The 11,515-nt window shown below is 32.7% G+C and overlaps 1 protein-coding gene and 1 long non-coding RNA gene across 6 annotated transcripts in view; one reads left to right on the top strand and one right to left on the bottom strand.

Annotated features, from left to right (window-relative positions):
* Window positions 1-3,327: 3,327 nt before the first annotated feature.
* The window catches only part of LOC129948586 (rho GTPase-activating protein 21), a 48,706-nt gene continuing 40,518 nt past the window's right edge, over window positions 3,328-11,515 (top strand). The window contains exons 1-2 of one of the 5 annotated variants that reach the window (XM_056059700.1): window positions 4,208-4,763; window positions 4,958-5,118. The gene's annotated coding sequence lies outside the window, so the exon portion shown is untranslated. Of the gene's footprint in view, window positions 3,470-3,586; window positions 3,716-4,207; window positions 5,119-11,515 lie in introns of those variants that run through there. The other 4 variants (XM_056059699.1, XM_056059702.1, XM_056059701.1 and 1 more) reach the window with 4 other exon arrangements.
* LOC129948588 (uncharacterized) overlaps window positions 4,278-11,515 on the bottom strand; it is a 39,290-nt gene continuing 32,052 nt past the window's right edge. Inside the window, exon 3 of the long non-coding RNA XR_008781900.1 lies at window positions 4,278-4,293. This is a non-coding gene — a long non-coding RNA (uncharacterized LOC129948588). The remainder of the gene's footprint in view (window positions 4,294-11,515) is intronic.

Here is an 11,515-nt window from a genome sequence, read left to right as displayed (position 1 = left end):
ACATAAAGAAGATTTATCAGCGAAAAAAAGTTAAATTTCTGTTGAACCTAAATCAATACAAAAAAAACAGCCTATCGAATTAAATATTTAAAAATGAAGTACAAAAATTTTACATAAGTAAAGTTATGTAATTTGTGGTTCAAAATCAAAGTTTCACTTAGAACTGATTTCTTTGTACACTGGGTCATCATTAATATATACACAATTATTATAACTCATGTATTATAAAATGCACTTTTAAATTTAAATGTTTATAATCCTTAATTCGAAACATTAATTATTCCATTTTTTTATGTTTTTATTGATTATAAAACGAAATTAAAACCATAATTAAAGACTATTGTGAAGTCACAAGAAACGTTAAAGTGGATTGACATGTACCTGTAACTCCATAAAAGTAGAGAAAGGTAGATATATACTTTATGCCGAAATCTAAAAGTCGGAGAGAGTAAACCAGTGGTAACTCTATTTACTTCCTATGAAATACTTTAACTTGGATAATGGCTCTTTTTGACGGTACAGTGTACCGGCAAGACATAACGAAAGTATTAGAAAACAAATAAAACAACTTGTAAGAAAATTGAAAAATATTTTCGGATAGCCGGAAAACATTGTTCTAAAAGAAAAATGTGGTTATAATTAGGTACACAGTACTTTTCCATAGTTTTAAAATGTGGGCTTAGGCTAGGAGCGCACATGCAGCTTTTTCGAAACCGAATAGTTCTATCGTTGATTGCCCGAACATCGCGTACATCAGCAACTCCGAAAGTAATCAACGAAATAAACCAATACACAGGAAACATTTATTAACCTTGACTAAATTTGTCTCTCTCTTGCACTTACAGCGCAGTTATCTATAATTCCCAATAACACAAACTTAGGAATTGGTTCGAGGTGATCGTCTAGCTTCTGTCAAAACACACACTAAAAAGTTGCTCGAATATGCGACCGAATGGTTTCTGCATGTGCGTGGACTCTCATATAAGTCTTTTGTGATCAATTTAGAAACCAAACAGTTTCGAAACTAAAAATAACATGTGCGCGCCTAGCCTTAATAGCCTTTCCACACCAAACTGAAAACCCGGTTTTCGGCGAAAAGTTTTCGAAAACTCATAAAGTGTTCACACCGAGTATTTACAAGTTTTCGTTTGACATTTCCATTATTTTGATACTAATTGTCAAATTTTGTATAAATAGTATATTTTTAATTTAAAAATTTATTGATTTTCGAATAATTTGTGAAATAAAATGAATTCTCGACAGATTGGTTTGATTTCCATACATACAAAGAAAATGGAACAAAGCATGAAGTTCCTGCTCAACTTCATATCATTACCTCAAGGCTGAAAAATCTAGAAATGCACGATACCAACTTTAGAAAGTGCATACCTTTGAAAAAAAGAATAGCCATTGGAATATATACGCTTGGGTCGTCTGCTGAATACAGGACAGTTGCAGCTATCTTTGGCGTTGGCACATCCACAGTAGGCATGATCTTAAAAGAGTTTTGTAGAGAAGTTTGGCTTGTTCTAAAACCAAAAAAGAAAGAAAAAAGAAAAAGTACAATTATTTACTATCTTTTATGATTGATAAAAAATATTACCTACCAGTTAATTAACCATAACCAAATAACAATATGTAGTTTGAAATTAAAACTGTAAATTTTCTCCTGAGTCAGCTGTCAGATGTTTTTTTTTATGTCTGATTGATATTTGAATGTTTTCATTTCATTTCAATAAGCTTTGAATTGTTCATTAGGTGAGTTTGTTTACTTCATCTGTCAAATTCAACTGGCTTTCGAGAGGTTTTAACAAAAACTTGTTGAAAACGAAAACTTATGGGTTACGAAAAATGTATGGGAAAACTTGTGTTATCGGTATAGGTTTTCGACGAAAACCTATTTTCTCGCGAAAACCGAGTTTTCGGTTCGGTGTAGAAAGCCTATAACTGTACTTAAATTCTTTGTAATATAAAAAACGGTTTAATTTTCTAAAAGAACCTGACTTATGTAAGATAAATATTGCAATTACTTGCATGAACATTTTTGCAAAAAGTGTAACAAAATTTAAATATGAAAGTAGAAAAGTAAAGCTAGAACTGCAACATGCTATAATGCTATAATTAAGATGAACATTTTTGTCTTTTTTGTAATCTTGACTTCTGAATTATAAAAAATTCCTATAAAATTTGTGTGAATCATCCTTTTTTTTGCAATTAAATGGATGAATTTAATAACTTTATGCAGAAATCAAATCCAGATACTTGTAAATCAATTAGAATTCAAAATGTCTTCATAATTATTATAAAATTAACAAATTTGTATTAATTAACACCATTAAGCCTTAATTGCTCTTAACCCTAGAAAGATAATCATATTTTTTAGTGCGTGAAAGATAATCATACGTCTTGGAGACGTATGGCACTCATTAAGCGCGTTTAAAGATGACAATTGATTTTTCATCATTATTTTGTATTTTAATTCATTTTATTTGGGTTATTTTAAGTAAAATGAATCAATAATTAAGTACAAAAGAAGTAAAATTTTAGCAAAATTTATAAAAAATCTGAACCACCTTTGAAAACAGAACTAACAAAATTCTTTATTTTTTAAAGAAACCTTTGAAGTTGAGCTGTCGGACAAAGCAAATGTTCAGCAAATTTGAACTAGAGCTTCCGTTTGGAGTCACATTACGTAGCATTACGTTATTTCCTTACGATTGTCAAATGAAACGTGAGGTCGAAGCTTCATTCTGATAGCATGCATTGAATTCCTATATTTGAACTCGTAAACGTCAGGTGAAGCCGAAGCTGAAACGTATATGTGTTTCAGCCATAGAGCTGTCAGACAAAGCAAATGTTCAGATAATTGAACTAAAGCTTCCGTTTAGAGTCACATTACGTTACATTACGTTCTTTTCCTTACGATTGTCAAACGAAACGTGAGGTCGAAGCTTCATTGTGATAGCATGCATTGAATTTCTATGGCTGAACTCGTAAACGTCAGGCGAAGCCGAAGCTGAAGCGTGTTTGTGTTTCAGTGATTAAGTTCTAAAACTCCCAAACCAAAGAAATCGGTTTAAATAATAAACCACGATTGTGCAACTGAATCTTAATTTTCTAACAACTCATTACTTACATAAATAAGAAAACTACTTATGCCATGGAAGAACAAAGCAAACAACACACATGGCAGTACCATATTTCGCAACTGTCAAATTTGTCACACTTTTCCAGATCTCCACTGTCACTTCCATTCCAGGTTCCACAGATCAAATCAAACTCTAGTGTGCTGTGTTGAAGCTGAAGCTGTTTGCAAGCGCCTTCGCCTTTACCTTTGCTTATTGCTTCGCCATGTCTCAATAAATACAAATTTCTATCCACTAACCATATCGAATGCAAAACGTGAAAAGTAAAATAATGTTTTCTACCGTAAAATAGTGACTATTTTTATTAAATTTTATCATAAAAAGTTAGTATAAACTCTTTTAATTGCTTTAACATACATAACCATTTATAAAAACTTGAATTTTATGTGAAAAATTGATATTGAAAAAAAAAGAAAAAGGAAAAACTCCTTGAAAAGAAAAAAAAAACGAAAAAATGAAAAAGAAGAAAAAACTTGAAATTGAAATAAAAATGTGTGGTGTGGTTTTCGTTTTAGTGGTGTAGTTAGTTAAGTTAATGTTAAGTTGGAAGTTGGTGCTGCTTTGCCCTGGTAACTCATCGGAACGGTAGTTTCCCCCAACCTCCAATCAATTGCACCTTTTTTCATATATATTTCGATTTCCTTTTATTTGATTTTATTTTGTATTTTATCTTTTTCTGCCTTTCGAATTTTTATACATTTTCTTGATTGCTCTTGGTGGCTCGAATCGAATGGAATCGACTCGACTCGACTTGACTTGGCTGCGGCTCTCTCTCTGTGTCTGTCTGTCTGTCTGTGTCCGCGCCGCTGAGTGCTCTTTTAGTGTGGATCTGAGCTGGAAATCCAAATCATCCATCGTAGTCGTAGTCGTTCCTCGTTCGCTTTGCCATCGTTGTCGTCGTCGTTGATGTAGTCGCCGTGCTGCAATCGTTTCGAGAAATTTTTCGCACAAGACCAAAAGTTTTCCTCCTCTCGATTCCACGAACCACACGACCACGATCCCATTGCCGTTCATTCGTTAGTTCGTTCGTTCATTTTTTTTTCGTATTATTTTCTTTTTCTGGTTCTGTAACTTTTTTGCCTTTTCCTTGTACATTTTGGCCAATTTCTTGGTTCCTGTTTTACATTCCTGTTTGGCGGCTGTTGGGCTGTAAAAAAGTGAAATTTCCCTAAGTTTTAAGTTAATTTTTGCCGTTTTATTGTTTTGCTGAAAAAAAAATTAACAATCGAATTAGTGACGAGCACGAGATTTCATTGGCCATAAAGTTACGAAATCAAATTTTATTTTTCCTTCGCTTTTCGCCTCTTGATTGAGTTCGACATCGAGTGAGTAAACTAATGTGGGTATAGTTATAGTCAGCCTTTCGGTTTGGTCGGCTGCCTGTGTTGGGGTTAGGGAGGGAAAGTTCCTGTTTCCTTCACGCAAGAGTTACAACGGGTCACTTTGTTGTGCGTCACTATTTTCACGGTTTTTATCACCGTCACATAGCAAATGGCCGTGGAAGAAGGATTTTTCTTCAATCAATCAACTTGGCTAATAGAAACCAATAAAGATTAACAAATTATCGATAGCTGAACTGGAGAGAATAAAGAAGACCATCAAAATCTTCTTTTTTAGGTGGGTTAACGAGAAAAGAATCGCATTGCAAAAGGTCGCGATACTCCAATTTCTTCTATTTACCCAACTTCATTCATTTTAACCCAACAACCAACCAATCACCCAGAACAACAACAACAACAAAAATGTCTACACGTCCGTCTCTACGACGAGTTAATTAAAACAAACATTTTTTTATATATTATATTATATAGTTATTTGGAAAGAGAGTGAGCAGAGAGAAGCGGAAGAAAATCATAAAAGAAATAAAAATAAAAAAAAATTGTTTTGTTTCGCAACGCGGCAAGTGTCAGTCACAGAATTCCAATATATATGTACATATATTTTATTTTTTCTTGCTTCTTTTACTCTTTTGGTAAGTAATTTTGTTTTTATACATAATTTTGTTTCTATTAAATTACCCTGTTACCGAAAGCAAGTATTTTACTTATTGGGTCTAGTTTTGTTTTGATTTCGTGGCGTTGCTTTATACGTTTTCTTCTTTTTGGCCAATAGAATGAATTAGATAGACAGACACAAGGTCTATTGCTATCAAATTTTCTAGCAGTGCGAATACAAAATATTAATGTCATATTTAGTTTCAAAAAATATATGAAGTCGCTTATAATATTTTAATTTTTTGTTATGAGCAATAAATTATAAGACATTTTTAATATAGGACAAGGTTTTGTAAAACAGTAGAACTCAAAATATGATTAAAACCATCATTACAAGTTTCAGAAATTTGTCAAATTCATTTGATGAAAAATAACTCTGATCTAATTCCTTTGGCCAGACTATATTAAACTTAAGTTGCGGTCAAACTAATGTCTCTAATCTAAACTTATCAGGTATGAGCAATAAATTGCAACCTGTCAACAAATTTGTTTTATAAAAAAAAAACATTTTGTTTTAGAAATTTCTATGGCTTAACGGTTTTGTAGCATACCCGTATATTTATTTATTTATTTCTTTATTCATCAATGGATACATAATCTGTTGACTACAATTAAATTATAATTTATCAGTATACATCATTAAAAAAGTTTAAAGCAATGCTCTTAAACATATCCCTATTCATTTGAAGGTCGACTTCACTATGAATTAAATTAAAAAGAGATAAATTACGAGTTATGGGTTCATTAAGTCCATAGTTCGTCCTGTGACTAGGAATCAAAAACAGAACGTCCCTATTTCTAAGATGTCTCTCAAGAACATAAAAAGACATAAGAGCTAGTAAGTCCGGAGATTTTATTTTACCATTGAGTATTCACTTGATAAAAAGGACCCCAAGGGTTTCTCTACGGCTTTTTAAGATTTTAAAGCTATCAGTGCTTACCTAGAGCCATAATTGGGCAAACCATCTGACCACCTGAAAATCCTTAAAGCAAAGCGCGTGAATATTTTCGATCCTGTCTGAGGAATTTTGATAGAAAGGAGACCAAATAATACAACAGTATTCCAGTATGGGTATTGTTAAAGATATGTAAATCGTATAACTATCTTTAAATACCCCCTTGTTGCGTTTTAAAAACAACAGCAACGAATTCGCTTTTGAAATAATAAAATGTATGTGTTCACAAAAAGAAAACTTAGTGTCATAAATAACACCAAGGTCCTTTAAATCACTCACGGTTGAAAGACTTTCATTGCCGAGAATGCAACTGAACAGCACTTTAGGTGTTGTAGAAGCACTAAATATTTTACATTTAGAGATATTTAGCTCGGGATGATTATATTTATACCAATTAAAAAAGGCATCTATATCTTTTTGAAAGTTAAAAAATTTTCAACTGAAGAAATTTGTGAATATAGTTGCAAGTCATCTGCGAACATCAAACAATTAGAAAATTGCAGACAGTTCGTAATGTCATTGACGAACAGATTGACAAGGAGGGGTCCCAAATGACTTCCCTGAGGCAGTCTCGATAAAACTTCAATAAAAAAGGAAAGTGATGGTTAGTACGTTAAACTGTCAATCTCTGCCTTTGCCACCTAAAGCTTTTTTTCGCGGCTAATGCCTCTTGCCACAAATTCTCCAAAAATAATTCTTGTCTTAAAAAGTGCTTTCTAAAATTCGTTGTTATGATTCAGCATAAAAACTGTAAGATCTCATCTATCCCTAAAATTACTCGCACACAGCAATGGTAAAGAATTGTTAATCACTAGGCCCTAGCAATCCACTGACTGTTGTGCTACCTAAGTTATTTTATAACGATTTTTATTACGGAAATGCTCAGGAAGGTTTGTTTGCGGTGGAAATAATAGCAGTGTAAAGTAGATTATTCTAATTGTATTTTATTTTTTGATACTTTAGAAATCCATTTAAGGGCTCTCGTAAGATAAAATTATTCACAAACTACTTTGAAGGAAAAATGTTTACCTAAAGTACTGGAAAATTATTAAAAGCTCAAAATAACCATTATTAAGAAAAGTCGGAAAAAGGATAAAGAATTAATTGAAAATGTGAGACTCGAAGGATATTGAAAATCAGTGTCTTGAACCCAAAAAGTTCGAGAAAGATCAACTTTTGGCAACAATAAATCGGCGATTAAGTTCAATACTTAAATTGTATACAAAATCTATAGTACTCTCAACAAAATTGAAATTTTAGTACATTGATAGGTTAACTAGTAGTTACCCCCTTTTTCAACTCTACCAAAATGAGTTCCTTGACAGCTGCCCGGAATTCGCTTCCGTTGTTCCTTGTACTACTTAGAAAAATAGAATAGAGTTGCTTTTTAAAGAATCAATAATAGATGAAAAGGTAGACAAGTGATTAAAAAAAAATCATATTTGAACAAGATTCCCAAATGTAAACCAATTTGGAGCAGCTTAAGTTCTATCTTTTTCAATTTGGTTTTAAATAAACTCGAAGAAGGCTACAAAATTGATGTTATCTATACTGATTTTGCGAAGGCTTTTGATAGAGTAAGTCATACTATTTTGATTGAAAAACTGAAACAATTTGGTTTTCACTCAAATATGTTGAAATGGTTAGAGTCCTATCAAAGGGGTCGTGTACAATTCGTTTGTATTGATCAAGTGCTCTCTAGTCCAATTATTGTTACCTCGGGTGTCCCGCAAGGATGCCATCTTGGTCCCCTTCTTTTTTTTTTTAATTTATCAACGATCTGGCTGATATCTTCTTAAATTCTAGTACACTTTTCTTTGCAGATGATTTAAAGTTTTTCAGATGCATACATTCTTTAAATGATTGTATTCTTTTGCAAAATGATCTCAAAAGTTAACAGAATGGTGTACAACTAACCAATTATTCTTGAACGTTAATAAATGTCAATTTTTTTCCTTTTGTCGCAATTTTTCAAAAATTTCTTTTAATTACAAAATTTAATGACTTTGTTCTTGAAAGAGTTTTGGAGAAAAGGGACCTCGGTGTATTGTTTAATTCAAAATTAAACTTTAGCAAGCATATAGAATATATTGTAGCTAAATCCAATTCAATGCTAGGTTTTATTAAACGTAATTCAAAAGACTTCAAGGACCATATTGTTCTTAAATCTCTATTTGGAATCCTTACTACAATATTTATTCAAATATGATCCAAAAAAAATGTACAAGGTTTATAATTCAGAAATTAGGTTGGAACATCGAAATCCCGTAAACTTCTTGGAACTCAGTCACTTTCACTTTTTCAAGTAATGTTTATAAGTGACATTTTGTGGCATCATATCAAATGCCCTTTCCTTTTATCGTTGATAGATTTGTATGCTCTCTCGCTTCAAATAAGAGAACATTGCTTATTCCGAGAAAAGGAACATAGGGTAAACTATGCTCGTAATGAACCTTTAACTCGCCGTGTTAGAGAAACTAATCTCATTTAAAATCATATTGATTTTAATTTTCATATAAACAGATACACTTTGAAAAATAATATACTTTTGTTCTTTTCGAATTAATTAATCAAACCATGTTTATATAATTGTTATTTTGAACACTTAATGTTTTTTTTTTTTTTTTGTTACGAATGATTATTCAACCACGGGTACTACGAATTCAATATTCGTAGTACCCGTGGCATGATGGTTAGTGCGATGGACTGTCTGTCCCTGGTTCACAACGGACTGTTGCGCCACCCCATTTGATTTGATTTTTTGATTATTCATTTCTTGAATTTTTGTAATCTAATTCTAGATGTTAAGATCTCTAATTGATGTGAATAAATATATAAATAATTTAAATGAAACTAAGAACAATAACAGGCTAACTATTGGCTACTTATAAAAATTAGGTGGCGCAACAGTCCAGAACCATGGCCTAGTAACTTACAACTCTCAACCATTCTTGTGTGCGAGTAATGTTGTCAGAGATGTAAGTTACCTACAGTTTATATGCCGAATCCGAACGGCTTATTTCAGCAAGCACTTTTCATGACAAGAATTACTCTTGGAAGATTTGTCAATTCCTCGCAAGAGGCAGTACCCAAGACCCGCATGACAGTCCAACGCACTAACCATCACTCTACGGGTACTATATTTCCTATTGATACATTGGCATATATTGGATAAATTGGGTAAATTACACTGGTCAACAAAATTTTAACATTTTTTTGCCACACGGACTTTTATGATATTTTTAGTTGGTGATCATAAGAAAAAATAAATAGTTAAAAAAATGTATTGGCCAAAGATTTTATTTTATTGAGTAATTTAAAATATTGCGAAGTAACACAGATCTTGTTAATCAAAACTGTATTTTTTATAAATGACTTAATAAATCTTAGATTTTCTTCAATGTTTCGCTTCTGGTTGGTCCCTTTTAATTTCCCAGCAGTAATCGACTAACACATTTCCCCTAGTACCGCTTTTCCATATTCAAAATGTGTTGAGGGAGCCACTTACCGTGCTCGTCGCTGACAGGCACTAAATTGTCAGGAAAAAAATCCAGGTGGGAGCCTAAAAAGTGGAGGATCTTAAGTGACATGTTGCAACCCAAAGCCTTATATGTCATTAACAGCTCGCTAACCAACTCCCTGTAGCTGTCACTCTTGTTACAACAAATTTGCAACAACATTTTTAAAAGCCTTCCATGCAGATTTTTCTAAATCGCTTAGTTTTTAGACGAGATCCTAATAGTTCTGATTGTTTTTTGGACGAATTTAGATTCCGAACTAAATCATTTAAGTGTCCTTGAGTTATGAAATGTGGCATGTTGCGATTCCTTTAAACTGAAAGTCATCGTCCTCGTCAACACATTTACCTGAAGTGGATGGGTGTGAATGGTCATTCTCAACAGACGTAGTTGCAACTAGTAATAGTTCTGGCAATTTTTTACAATTAGAGACTGGTCTTATAGCCGAAGATAAGTTAGGGTAAATAACAGTATTTTTTTCTTGTATTTTATACTGTTTATGTCAGTTAGACAAAAATAACAATCCGAAAAGTGATCTCGCTCTTCAGTCCATATCATGAGTACTGCAAACAGCATAGGTCGTGCGCCTTTCTTCCAGTCGGTTGAATTTTTCACACACGTTATGCAACAGACATAAGGAGCCCAGGTTTTGTCTTGATGGGCGACAGAAAAACCAAAACATTGGTGATAACACTCCAATACAAGATTCGTAAAGTTTCGTCTTTGTTTTTTGAATGTCAGTTTGAGTTATACCGTATAACAACAAAACTGAGGCTAATTGACACTTGACAATTGTGATTTAATAATGAGACTAGATTGACAAAACAAAATTAGCTATCAAAGTTCGTATGACAAAACCAGTGTTGACCAGTGTTATTTATATGAAGAAAAAATTTAGCTAGAGAATAAAGGCTCAACATCTCGATAAAACCACTAACTGACTTTGTGTGAGTGTTTTTGAGAAAAAAACTTAAATTTTTATAGAAAAGACTTTGTCAATCGATCATCAGGCTCCTGACGTAATTCTCCTACGCACATTACTCTACCTGCTGATGTACAATGGCAAAAAACTGGTCATCATATTTAATTTCAGACAAATTGAATAATGGAAAATAATGTTACTGAAGCATGCAAAGAGCAGAATTCACCTGAGTTTCCGTTGAAGCTACTTATGGCTGGTTGACTATCATAAAATAATAGATTGTTTAGTTGTCGGTTTTTTAGCAAAATTAACTACTAGAGCTTAAATGGCGTCAACTTCCTCTCTTTATTTGAATTCTAACGGGTTATAGTTCTATTTATACAAACCAAAATAAACATAATAGGCGTCAGCTTGATTTGGGAGGATGATACCAAGGCCGCTGATATCTAAATATTAACCTCTTTATTACCTTTCTCTGCCTTGGCCGACCTTATCTATAGTGTGTCATATCATTACCTATTCTATTTGAACCGTATAGGTTGAACATTATTTTTCGAGACTGAAATCCAAAAATAAATCAATATTGCTCATTTGCAAAGGTAGGCCTACCAAACCCTTAAATTTGGCCTTTGATTAATTTTGAGTATAATCCACTGCTATGAAAGTACAGAAAGACAAAAATTAAATCAAAAATAAATAGAAAATAGGTATCATAAAATTAATATAGGCACAATTATAAAACAAAACAAACCTAATTATAGCATATGACTTTGTTGTATCATTGGTTTCATTCATTACATCAAACTTTGATGGGACAGCCAGCGAGCGTTTCTCCTCACGATGGCGATGATATCACATTTACGAATCACCTTGCGTTTCAATTCGATGCAAATTAGATTTACACACATTTTTGTTTATACTGCGCTGCGGCTACTCCCGACAAAAGTGACGCGATTTCGGTCAAAACATAAAAGCCTCA

The sequence above is a fragment of the Eupeodes corollae genome, chromosome 2 (genome assembly GCF_945859685.1).
Source record: "Eupeodes corollae chromosome 2, idEupCoro1.1, whole genome shotgun sequence".
NCBI classification, from domain to species: domain Eukaryota; kingdom Metazoa; phylum Arthropoda; class Insecta; order Diptera; family Syrphidae; genus Eupeodes; species Eupeodes corollae.
The sequence above is the reverse complement of the archived record's forward strand: the minus strand, read 5'-3'. Positions and strand labels throughout refer to the sequence as shown.